This window comes from Erigeron canadensis, chromosome 3, assembly GCF_010389155.1.
Source record: "Erigeron canadensis isolate Cc75 chromosome 3, C_canadensis_v1, whole genome shotgun sequence".
Taxonomy (NCBI): Eukaryota; Viridiplantae; Streptophyta; class Magnoliopsida; order Asterales; family Asteraceae; genus Erigeron; species Erigeron canadensis.
In genome coordinates, this window is record NC_057763.1 from 7,656,830 (window position 1) to 7,668,170 (window position 11,341).

Genomic DNA, 11,341 nt, shown 5'->3' on the forward strand with positions numbered 1-11,341 from the left:
AAGAGAAGGTGAAAAGACAAGAGATTTTATTGTCAGATACGCCAATGAAACACAACAAGTGCAACGGCTACCAGAAAGTCAAAGAATTTTGGGACTCATCCATGGGCTGCGCATAATAGATCTCATAGAAAACCTGAGCACCGATCTGCCTGAAACCTATGATGGGCTGACAGGCAAAGCTCACATCTGGTTAAATGCCAGGGAAACTATGAACGCTAACTTCTCCTTGGGAAGGAAGCGGAAAGAATACAAGATAAGACAATCAATCGGGAGGAAGAGGCAAAGACAGTGAGATCGATATCGTGTTCAGTCTCACTAAAACTCTGAAGCAGATTTTACTCACGGAGCGGATCGCTTCGACTTTCCCAACCCCAACCAAGCTCATAACGAAAAAGAAAAACATGGAAAAGTACTGTAAGTATCACAGGGACCATGGGCACGACACAAACAACTGCAGAAACTTAAGAAGGGCTATAGGAGAGGCTGTAGAGTCGGGAAAGTTGGAACACCTTTTCAAAGGAATCCGCAAAGCAATAAGAGTAAAAAGCGAACCAGACAAAGCTGAGAAAAAAAAGTGGAAGCGAACTCATCATACGCAAATCGACTAAGGGTACTAGTGATAATCCGTAATCCTCTCTTTGACATCGCGTTATTTAACAGAAGAAAGCAATGAAAGATAGTAAGATTACCTGGTAATGATCGAAGAAAAGGCAACACGGGAAGGATTTTTCAGAGTACAGTTATGCGAGGCAAAAACCCTTTATGATAAAGCAATAAGTTGGTATTTATATGGGTAATAAATCACGGGTAACTACCCAGTGATAAGTTACCCCGGGTCTTGTTCCAACAAGTTCCCACTAAGGGATAAACCATCATTATGGTGATCCGACCTTAATGACATTTACATGCCTGATTAAGGAACTACGAGGCACGGAGCAATGGAGCCCATTTTCTTTAGCTTCAAAAGGTATGATGATTACTTAATTCTTTTATTTTTAAGTCTAATGCGATTTTCTACAGATAGAACCTTCCATCAGACTGGGGGACTTGATGATATACCCTATGCAGAGCTCCACCTCCCTATCCGAAGCAGACACGAAGGCCCCTTCGTACAGGTAAAATTACCTGTATCTATATCTAAGACGGAGCCCGATCTCCGCTCAATGTAAACACTCCGGAGCTCCTAAGGTAACTAATACCCAGCTCAGAGGAAATATATAAGAAAGATCGGGTATAGATCTTTTCCATGATTATACGATTAAACATATATATTAAGCTCCGAGCATATCGAACCCGATTTGTACAAGACTACCACAAATCTCCTCAAAGAAGGAAATAAGATATTCTCAAATGAGGAAGTGATTTACCCTAATTCTCTTACCCTCCTCTCCAAGTTATTTACCCTCTATATAAATAGAGGAGGAAGCCATACGGCACGGGATACACATCATATACACAACACATTCAATATACAAACATATAGTTTATTCGACCTCCGAGTACAACCCCAAAACGAATCCCTTAAACCCTAAGTCGTATACAAACGGCTTGGGATCAAAAAACGATAGGCGTAAAGCGGTCTATGACCCTCTGACCAGAAGGGAATCGTCGACAAAACACCACGAAAACCTTCATCCCACACTCACATCTCCGGTTGAGCCATAGTGCGATTATTTGATCAAACAAAATCAAACAACTTGCACCACACATGTGCCAAATGAAAATTAAACAAACGAACTTAATTAGACATATCAATTTCATTGTTCGGATCAGACAAGTATGTGTTCCACATTTCAGTTGCAATTGAGTTTCTTATATGTTCCCCTCCCTCATCTATTTCTCTTTGAGATCGATATACTTCTTCTTGTTGTGCCTTTAAAACTTCTCGTGCCACTTCATCTTCAAGTTCTTTATCATGATCTACTTTGAGTAAAAAGTTGTGTAAAATACAACATGCCAAAAATATATCTGATTGCGTATCAGGAGAGTAAAAAGGTTTGTTTGACCTTCAAATTATAGCAAATCTTTTCTTAAGCACTCCGAACGCCTGTTCAATGGAATTTCATAATGATGAATGACGAAGGTTAAAGAGTTCTCATTGATTCTGAGGTGCCCGAGATGCGTACTCCTTCAAATGATATCTAACGCCTCTATAAGGTGCTATAAGTGTGCTTCTATGAGGTAAACCATGGTCAATCAAATAAAACTTACCTATAATCACATAAACATAGTAAAATAACTTTCATAATATGACATTACAAATTTTTAAAAATTTGGTCGAGATATTACCATCGGGAATAACTAGCTTATCATTTGTACTAAGGGCATCTTTTATTATCCTCAAGTCTGATGTTGTGCCTTCCCAACCACTCAAAATATACGTGAACTTCAGATCGAATGTACATGCGACTAACACATTAATTGTGGGATAAACTTAATGGCAACAATATCTAGATGTATCTTTATTTGACACTCTCACACGAACATTTGTTCCGTCAATTGTCCCAAAGCAATCTTTAAAAAAGGGATAAAATCTCTTCTTTTCTTGAATCTCTTTCGGAACAACATCACCCGTAGGTTGTTGAATGTATTTTAATCTTCTAATGCTATTGTTGCGTTCATAACTCTATGAAAATCTCTATTTATGGCTAATTCAGATCGACGATATAACAAAGAGACTACAGTTATTCTTACATCATGCCCTACCAAATGCAAAAATTTAATAACTTGTTCTTCAACCGAAATACGTTGAGTTGTTCGAAAGCCACCCTCACTTTTTAATTTTTGACACAATATATTGAAAGCGTTCTCGCTCATGCGAATATGTTTATGGTATGAGCCAGTTATGGAGAGGTAGTGAAATATATCTTCATGATCACGTATGTAGTAACGTACATGTTAAGATGGCCCAAGGGCATGGGAAGACAACCCTTTTGGTCCATTCTTTTTATCTATATATATATTGTAAAGTGAGGGACAACAAGAGGAGGTCACAACAAAAAATAGGTTTCTCTTTATTAGAGAACAAGAAAAAAAACACATACTCCTTCCTTATATCATATCTCAAATACAATATACATATCTACTTACAATTTTGATATCACATATAACACAAGAACATTCATATTTAATATCCGCCAAAGATCGAAACATCTCTTTGGAAAAATCATCGTACACCTTAGTTTCGTGAAGAATTTACTAGGTTTGCACTGCGTAGCATGAGATCATGATGATTTTCGTGGTTAAACCCCTTTGTGATTGAGCTCAACAACCCATGCTCAAACATTGGCGCCATCCATGAGACCGAATAACATATGCCTCGTGTCTTCATCACCATTCAACATACAATCAAGATATGGTGTTCGGTAAGTTTTCATCACACTTTCATGTTTTCTCAATTCATCAAAATATACAATTATTAGTCGTTGTATAATGGCTAGTGCATCAGCAGCCACTACATAAATAAGAATGACAAAATCTATATTTCTGGTATTCCTTTCCGCTTGTTACTAGAGAAATGAAGTTCGGACTAGAAATGTTACTTTCAATAGTTCAGGGATCAATTGTATAAATAGTTTAAGTCAATTTCAATTTTAGTTGAGTGGGAACCATTGTATAAGTACACCCAATTATATGAAATAAATCAGATTTGTGTGTAAAATAAATTCCTCTTTCTTTAAAACCCTAAATTCTTCTATCAATTTGGTATCAGAGCCAAAGGTCCTCCGACCTTTGGCCGTGATTCCAGCCGCTATTCATACGACTTTTTGCCATTCATTCCGGCGTCAATCGCATCTTCTTCTCCTCACGCGATGACGACACAAAATCAAGAGTTGGAAAAACTCGCTAAGGATGTGGCGCGTATGGATCAAGTAACCGTCACTGGATTGAGCAGTTTACAACAAACAATTGAATCAATCCGCCAAAAAATGGAGCAGAATCGACAACAAATGGAGCAGAATTTTGCTCGGATTGAAGGTCAACGGCCAGTCAGCGCTGTAATTCCAGGAAATGCTAAAAGAATCTCTAATAACTGCCTTACAAAACTCAAATTCCCTAGGTTTGAAGGTGATGATGTGGAAGGTTGGCTGTATAAATGTGAGCATTTCTTTTCTCTTGATGAAACCCCTGCAAATATTAAAGTTAGATATGCTGCTATAAATTTAGAAGGTAGAGCTTTGTCGAAGAGTACACTATGAGCATGTATTTAAAAGGACTTGAGCCTGAAATCAAATGTCCAGTTAGGATGTTTAAGCCTAAAACATTGAGTGAAGCATATTCATTGGCTAGATTACAAGATAAGGCAAATAAAACACTTAATGTCAAATATGGATATCACTCTAGTAGCAGTGGTTATAGATCTACTAATTACAAGAAGACAAATGCATTAACTAGTGTTGCAAAACAACCTATACTGGCCAATCCTATCAATTCAATTCCCTCAACATCCACTTCCATAACTTTAGTTCCATCTACCTCTTCTTCCACTACAATAGTCCCCAAGACTGTCACAAACAAGTTTTTAGATGATAAAAGGGCCAGGGGAGAGTATTTTTTCTGCAATGAGAAGTTTGTCTCTGGACATAGTAGAGTGTGTAAAGGGAAGAAACAATTATTCTTAGTAGAGGTGGATGAGTATTTAGAGGGAGAAAATGATCCAAGGGGTGGAAAACAGAATACAAAATTGGCTTTGGTACAAGAAGATCTACAGATCTCTTTAAATGCTATGATGGGCATTCCCTCATACACTACCATGCAAGTGGTTAGATCTGTAGGAACAAGAAGACTCCACATTTTGATTGACAGTGGCTCCACTCACAATTTTATAAATATCTCTCTAGCATTAAGATTGGTGTGTCCACTTATTGAAATTCCTAATGTGAAAGTGTCCGTTGCTAGTGGGGGCAATGTAGCTTGTGCAACACTTAGCAGGGATTTGATATCGTCTATTTTTTATATATTTATTTTATGCGATATCATTTATTTTATTTTTAGATTATGCTTATTTTATGAATTTTTATACGGTGAATGTATAACAAAAAGTTTAAAATCAGTTGTTTTTAACTCAAGTTTGCAATACATATTACAAGTTAGACGAGAACAAAGCTCAAGATTATATGACATGGAAGTAATTTTGTTTGAGTTCAGCTGGAAGGAGTTTTGGTTCCATTCGTGGGCTTCCAAACGCAAAGAAATAATAAAAGTGGTGCATATGTGGGCTCGGCCCACAAATGGAAAAGAGATAAACGTGACAGCCAACTAGCCCATTTATGTTGAAGATAGTATTAAGCCCAAATTAGTTAAAGTTGGGAAGCTGCTGAAGTCGGTTGGAAAGGGTGCTACAACAACATACATATATATAATTATATGTGTCACATTAATTAGCCGCAAGAGAGGTACTTGGAAGGACTTATTTGTACGTGGGGTTTTTAGTAAGAGTGAGGTCGGCAAGTAAAGGAGGAATTGGACGGTGCAAGAGGAAGCCGCAAATAAGGTGAAAGTCGAAGTTTATTTTTTCGGTTCTTTGCTTCTATCGAACAGCAACAACAGCCGTAGCATCTTTCACTCGTTTGATTCTTTTCTCTTTTATTATTATTAGTTGCTTAATTATAAGACTATAGTACTATACAATATTATTATGGATTTTACTTATCTTATGATTGTTAGTTTTATTTGTCTTGTCATGAGTAGCTAAGTCTTTTTATCATCTATTGAGATGAAGTGATACAATTAAATAATGGTTGTATAATCTTTTGAATTCAAGTTGATTGTTAAACGTTTTGTTAGATCTTAATGTTTTGAGTTCTTGTGCTCTTATCTATTGATTTGTTGATAATGTATGAATGATTTAGAGGTATCTAAGTTTAGGAGTACATTGTTCTAGTTGATTAGGTATAGTCAATAGGTGTTGAATTGTGGTAACGAGTTGATAAACGGCAATAGATAATATAATTCAAAGTGTTAACCGTTTGGTAAAATCAGTAGACGAAATTGTTTACAATAACAAATCAAATTAGTCAATTTAGTAGGTCTTGATAGGGAAGGTGGTAATCGGAACTTAGAGATTGAGCAATTGGTTAATGGGTTCGGATAGGGTAATAAGCTAGGTGCGCAACTAGTGAGTTCTTTGTCTAACCTCGTTATCAAATCAATATAATTGAATTGGTTTTAACTTAAATGCAACCTGAATTTGTAGTGTCATGAAGTCAAAGTAGATGATCTTTTAATTAATCTTGATAAACAAATTCTCTTTTCGATTAATTCTACGGAATTACTAACTTTTTCAGTATAACTAACTATTCTCAAATCCAACGTGACGGGAGTCCTTAAAATCCAAAGCTTTTCTAAACTACATTAAACTCGCTAGCTCTTGATCGGTCTCTGTGGTTCGACCTGGACTTACTTTTAAACTATATTGCATACGAACGGGTCCACTGCCCGAGAGTGTGTAGTAGTCGGTTCTAGGGTATTTCTTGTTTTTAAAAGTAAGACTAGATTTTACACATCAAGTTTTTGGCACCGCTGCCAGGGATCGAATTTTAAGATTTTTAGTTTGATATTTTGTAGTTTGATCCTTTTTCGTATTTCTTTACGAGAAAGTTACTTGCTTTATTAGTTTAGAGTAGTTTAGTTTTATTTTTTCTTTTAATTAGTTTATTAGTTTTTTTTTTAATTTAGTATTTTGTGTTACACACTTGCTTTTCACGGCCTTATTAGCTTATTCACATTCAGATCTTGGTGACTTGACCATGGAGGAGTTTTTAGAGAAATTTATGGAGCCCGGAGATATTTTGAGTAAGATAATAATACAAGAGGCTCAAGAAGCTGATTTACTTTCATTGTCATTGGTGAAAGTTGATTTAAAAGAAATTGATCCATTAGACTCCATTCCTTATGCGAAGAAACCAACAAGTTTGTTACAACCTGACATGCCTTCGACTAATTATATTGTTTCTCCTTTCCATCTTTGGTTAGGGAATTTACTTTTCAGATGTATGTACTACTACTATCACCCCACTTAAATTTAAGTGTGGGGGAAGACACCCTAATTCTTTGTAAATACCATTGGAGTCAAACTAATGACTCGAACAAAAGTTAGCGCTTCCGGGAGGCAACCCGAAGTTAGGTAGTTTTATTTTAATATCTTTTGTCTAGTTTAAATGTCATTTTTTTTTTATATAAATTTTAAAAAGTCCAAAAAAATTGAAAAAGTTAAAGAAAACAAAAAAAATTTGAAAAAATTAAAAAATCCAAAAAATTTTTTGAAAAATAGAAAATACAAAAAGATTTTTTATTTTTAGTTTAGTTTGTTTATTTTTCATATTTATAATTTTTACTATTATTTTTAGTTTTTTTTTTTAGTTTTTCTTTTTATGTTGGTATTTTTAATTTGTTTGTGGAATGTGTTTATCGCTTATTTTTGGAATCAACCGAGCATTCGGAGCATGCACATTAAACCCGGGAAGTTTCTTTTTCTTTTTTTCTTCTTTTATTTTGTTTTTCCCTATTTCCCTAGTTTTAATTAGTTTATTGTACATTGAGGTAAACAGGAAAAAACGGGTGAAAATTGTTAAGTTTTTTTAAGGTTTCTATCTTTACATGCATGTTTTTAGTCAAAATTTTAAAAACGTTAGAGTTAGCTTGGTTAAAGACGAAAAGTGATGAATTTGTGGGTTTCAAAAATGTTAGAAAAATAACATAACTAAACATGAAGTTGGTTGTGATTGGCTTTCATATATCTATTGCTTGTGACATTTCATCTTTCCAATTAATAGTAGGTTTGTCTTGAACTTCAACACAATTTAGGATATTACAAATGCATGCGTTAATTGTACTTAATTGAAATATGAATTAGTTAATGACTCCATCATATGATGTACCGGTAGACACAAAGCACCATAGTTCCACTCTTGTGGGGAACATAACTAGTTATATGGCTTTGAATGCATGCTTTTCACTTTGTGAATTGATCTTGTCCTTAAATCTTGTGAAAGAGCTAGTGTTGTTACTTCATGTATTAGGGGTTTATGCGGGAATGTCTACAAAGTAAAAAGCATTAAAGGCCACAAAGCCATCACAATGGTGAAATTTAAAGGCCATGAAGCCATCCCAAGGGGGAATAAGTTCAAATTCAAAGTCGTAAAGAGTACAACGTACAAATGAAAGCAATGAAGTTGAATAAAGTGTTGTTTAATTTGTTTAAGGACATTTTCCGTATAGGTTTCTAGTATGTGTTTGTTTTGATGCTTGTATCGATTGCGGGAGTATGGCTAGTTATGGGATACATAAGTGAGCTTATAAACTTGAGTGCGCTATGAATCTACAAAGTAGAAAGTACTTATGGATACCCAGAAGTGTCGAGTGTTTAAGTTGACAACAATATCGGTAATCGTCTTGGATTGTTAATTAAATCGCCCATTTATTTGTAGGCGCACATCACTCCTTCCACTAATTGGTATAATGAAACCTCTGTGATTTTAGTCACACATGCTAGTCTAGTTATTGATGCATGTTATATGAGATAATGTCTTGCTATGGCTTGAATACTCCTTGATTTGTGACAATATTAGTCAGTGTTTGCTGTCAAAGGGCCTGATGATGCCACTTAACTATTTGATATCTATATTGAATATTATCCTGAAGAGTATTTACCTAAAAGGACTCATATAAGAGTCCACCATTAGCTAAATGGCATCCATGTTTCTTACTACTATGGGGCTGCACAAATTTGAAGTCATTTATAAACATTTTGCCAATCCCTTGTGGCTGCCTGAATCAGCTATTGCTGGTACAAACTACATAGTTTCGAAGCTTATCATATACGGGTTAGGGCTGCCCCAAAATTCGAGTAGCTGCAAGTCTACCAACCTACTTTTGGTTAATGACTTTTGAAGATGCTTTATGAAATGCGTAAACAAAAAACTTTCTAAGGCTCTATCAAGCACTTTCTGTGAGCGTTGTCGAGTTTGACGTTTCTTGTACATACTTTGCTAACAAAAAAGATGCTTTTTAATGAACCTTTTAAGAATAGCACACATCATCCGTATGTGAACAACATTGAAAAGGAACCAGAAGTCATGGATGACACAGGTGTAGACCGACGGCTTTAGATAGAGGCCAACTTTGTGCACATTAGGAAGGTGTTGGCAAGTTATTTTGCAGCTCATTGTTTAATAGAAGAAAAATTATATCAGTTACTTGTTTGAGATGGCACTTGACAATGGATCTTCATTTATATTCTCGAGATACATGTAAGGTCTTGTACCCTTTCACAATATTCAGCTCCACATACATGCAATGTAGATACTCCGTTTGCTCATGGCTAATGATAGTGGAAGTACTGCCAAGTACATAAGGAAGTATCAACCAATGAAAATACTGGTAATTATTTTGAAAGACATAACCAGAAATTGGAGACCCTGCATATACAGTGAGCATTGTTGACTTGCTGCTTAAATGCATAAAATTGTTATATCGACCCGAGGCTGGTGATATAAGGCTCGGGGAGGATTTTCGTAATGCTAACATGTATGAGTATCATATCGACAAGACATGTAGCTGATGCAACCCATAAAATTGGGCTACTTTTAACCCATGTAACCCATAAAGTTTCTTTTCTGATTATGTGAACATTATTACATTTGTGCTATTATTGGTTTGAACCTAGGCAGCCTTTCGCCATATCTATCAAACACAATTTTTGCATCTGCATATGTGCTCGGTATGAATTTGGACACAACAGTCTGCAGCATTATTATCAGTGCAGGTACATATAATACATTGGCTTTGGTTTGTGATGTGACCTCGCAGATTACTCTCTCGTTTTAGAGTACGAATCCAGATCAGGCCACAATCTCCATACTACTGAAATGAATCCATACCTTATAGTAGAGTAAAGTTTAAGTTCGGTTCATTTGGTTCACTGTTTGGCACCCCTAGGATTTAGCAATGTCATCTTAGAGGGTTTTACGGCATGCATCCATTCTATATAATTATTTGGGGCTAGATTGCAGCACACAAAGTTGGACTGCTGAATTCAAACAAGGATATAAAGATACCTTGCTAGCTACTTCCCTCCTACCTTTACCAGATCACATTCATCGACCTTTTTCTACAATGTTGTTGGCATTACTCTTTACCAACACCGAGGGATCTCCCAAATCTTGTTCTGCCAGCAAAAAATGATTCAATGATACAAGATCTTGAACCAGTGAGCAGGACGATTTCACATCACCCCAACTTGGTGAAAAATAATCTTTAGAGAGATCAAAACTTCCAGCTCTGAATGATTACACGAACTTGGTAACTTTCCAAGTTTCTTAGCTCCATGCTAAAATCAGGATTAAAAAGATGCAAAAGTTTCGAGGTCACCTGTCTCAGAATAAGCATCAAAATCAAGAGTACGACCCACCAGGTCCCACTCATCGGCGATGTCTCAACGTCATCGGGGACCTTTCTCTTATCATACATATGGAAACATTGGGTGCTGCATCTGAATTATGTTATTCAGTGTATATACATGAATGACATAAGCAGTATTCAGTTATAAGAAAAAGACATCAGTAAGAATCCAAAATGAAAACATATACGATGAAAGAGAGAAAAAGCTTTAACTTTATTTTAATTTATTGGTAAACTAGCAAATTAACCCGGTTCATCCCGGGTTATTAATAAAGTTTAATAATATTAAGGGTTATTAATAAAGTTTAATAATATTAAGTTACGTCGATGTTTAAGAGTTTCGGGATTGTTCAACCATACTAATAAGCTCGGAATAGTATACCTTATATTTTGAATAAATATAATTAGTTTATTAAACCGCAAAATATGCAGAGAATTTAAATTTGCTATGATAAAATTATTTAGATTATTGGAATTTAAAAGACCATGTAAAAAATATTAGAGTGTTCAAAAGAAAATAAAAACTTATTTTTTTATAGAAATAGATATTATAAATAACAAAAATAAAAAGAATAAATTTAAAGAAGTAAAGTGCTTATGATATCATAAGTAAATTAAATAAAAAAAAATCTAAACTTTAAGAAAGAATTTAAAGATGACGAATAAGTTGTTTTTATAAAATGATGATTTCATAACAAGTGTCTTTTATTTAATATACCTAGGTTGATTGATAATATTAAGACGAAAATAAATGATGATATTATTTATGAAAATTAACAAATATTTTAAGAAAAATTTTAATTAGATTATTACATGAGACTTAAGTTAGCTAGAAAAAAAATAAATCATAAATCAATTACAAAATGAGTTAAGTTTTAAATGGGAAGTGATATGCGTACCAACAATTGATAAAATTACTACACATGTGCTTTACTGACTT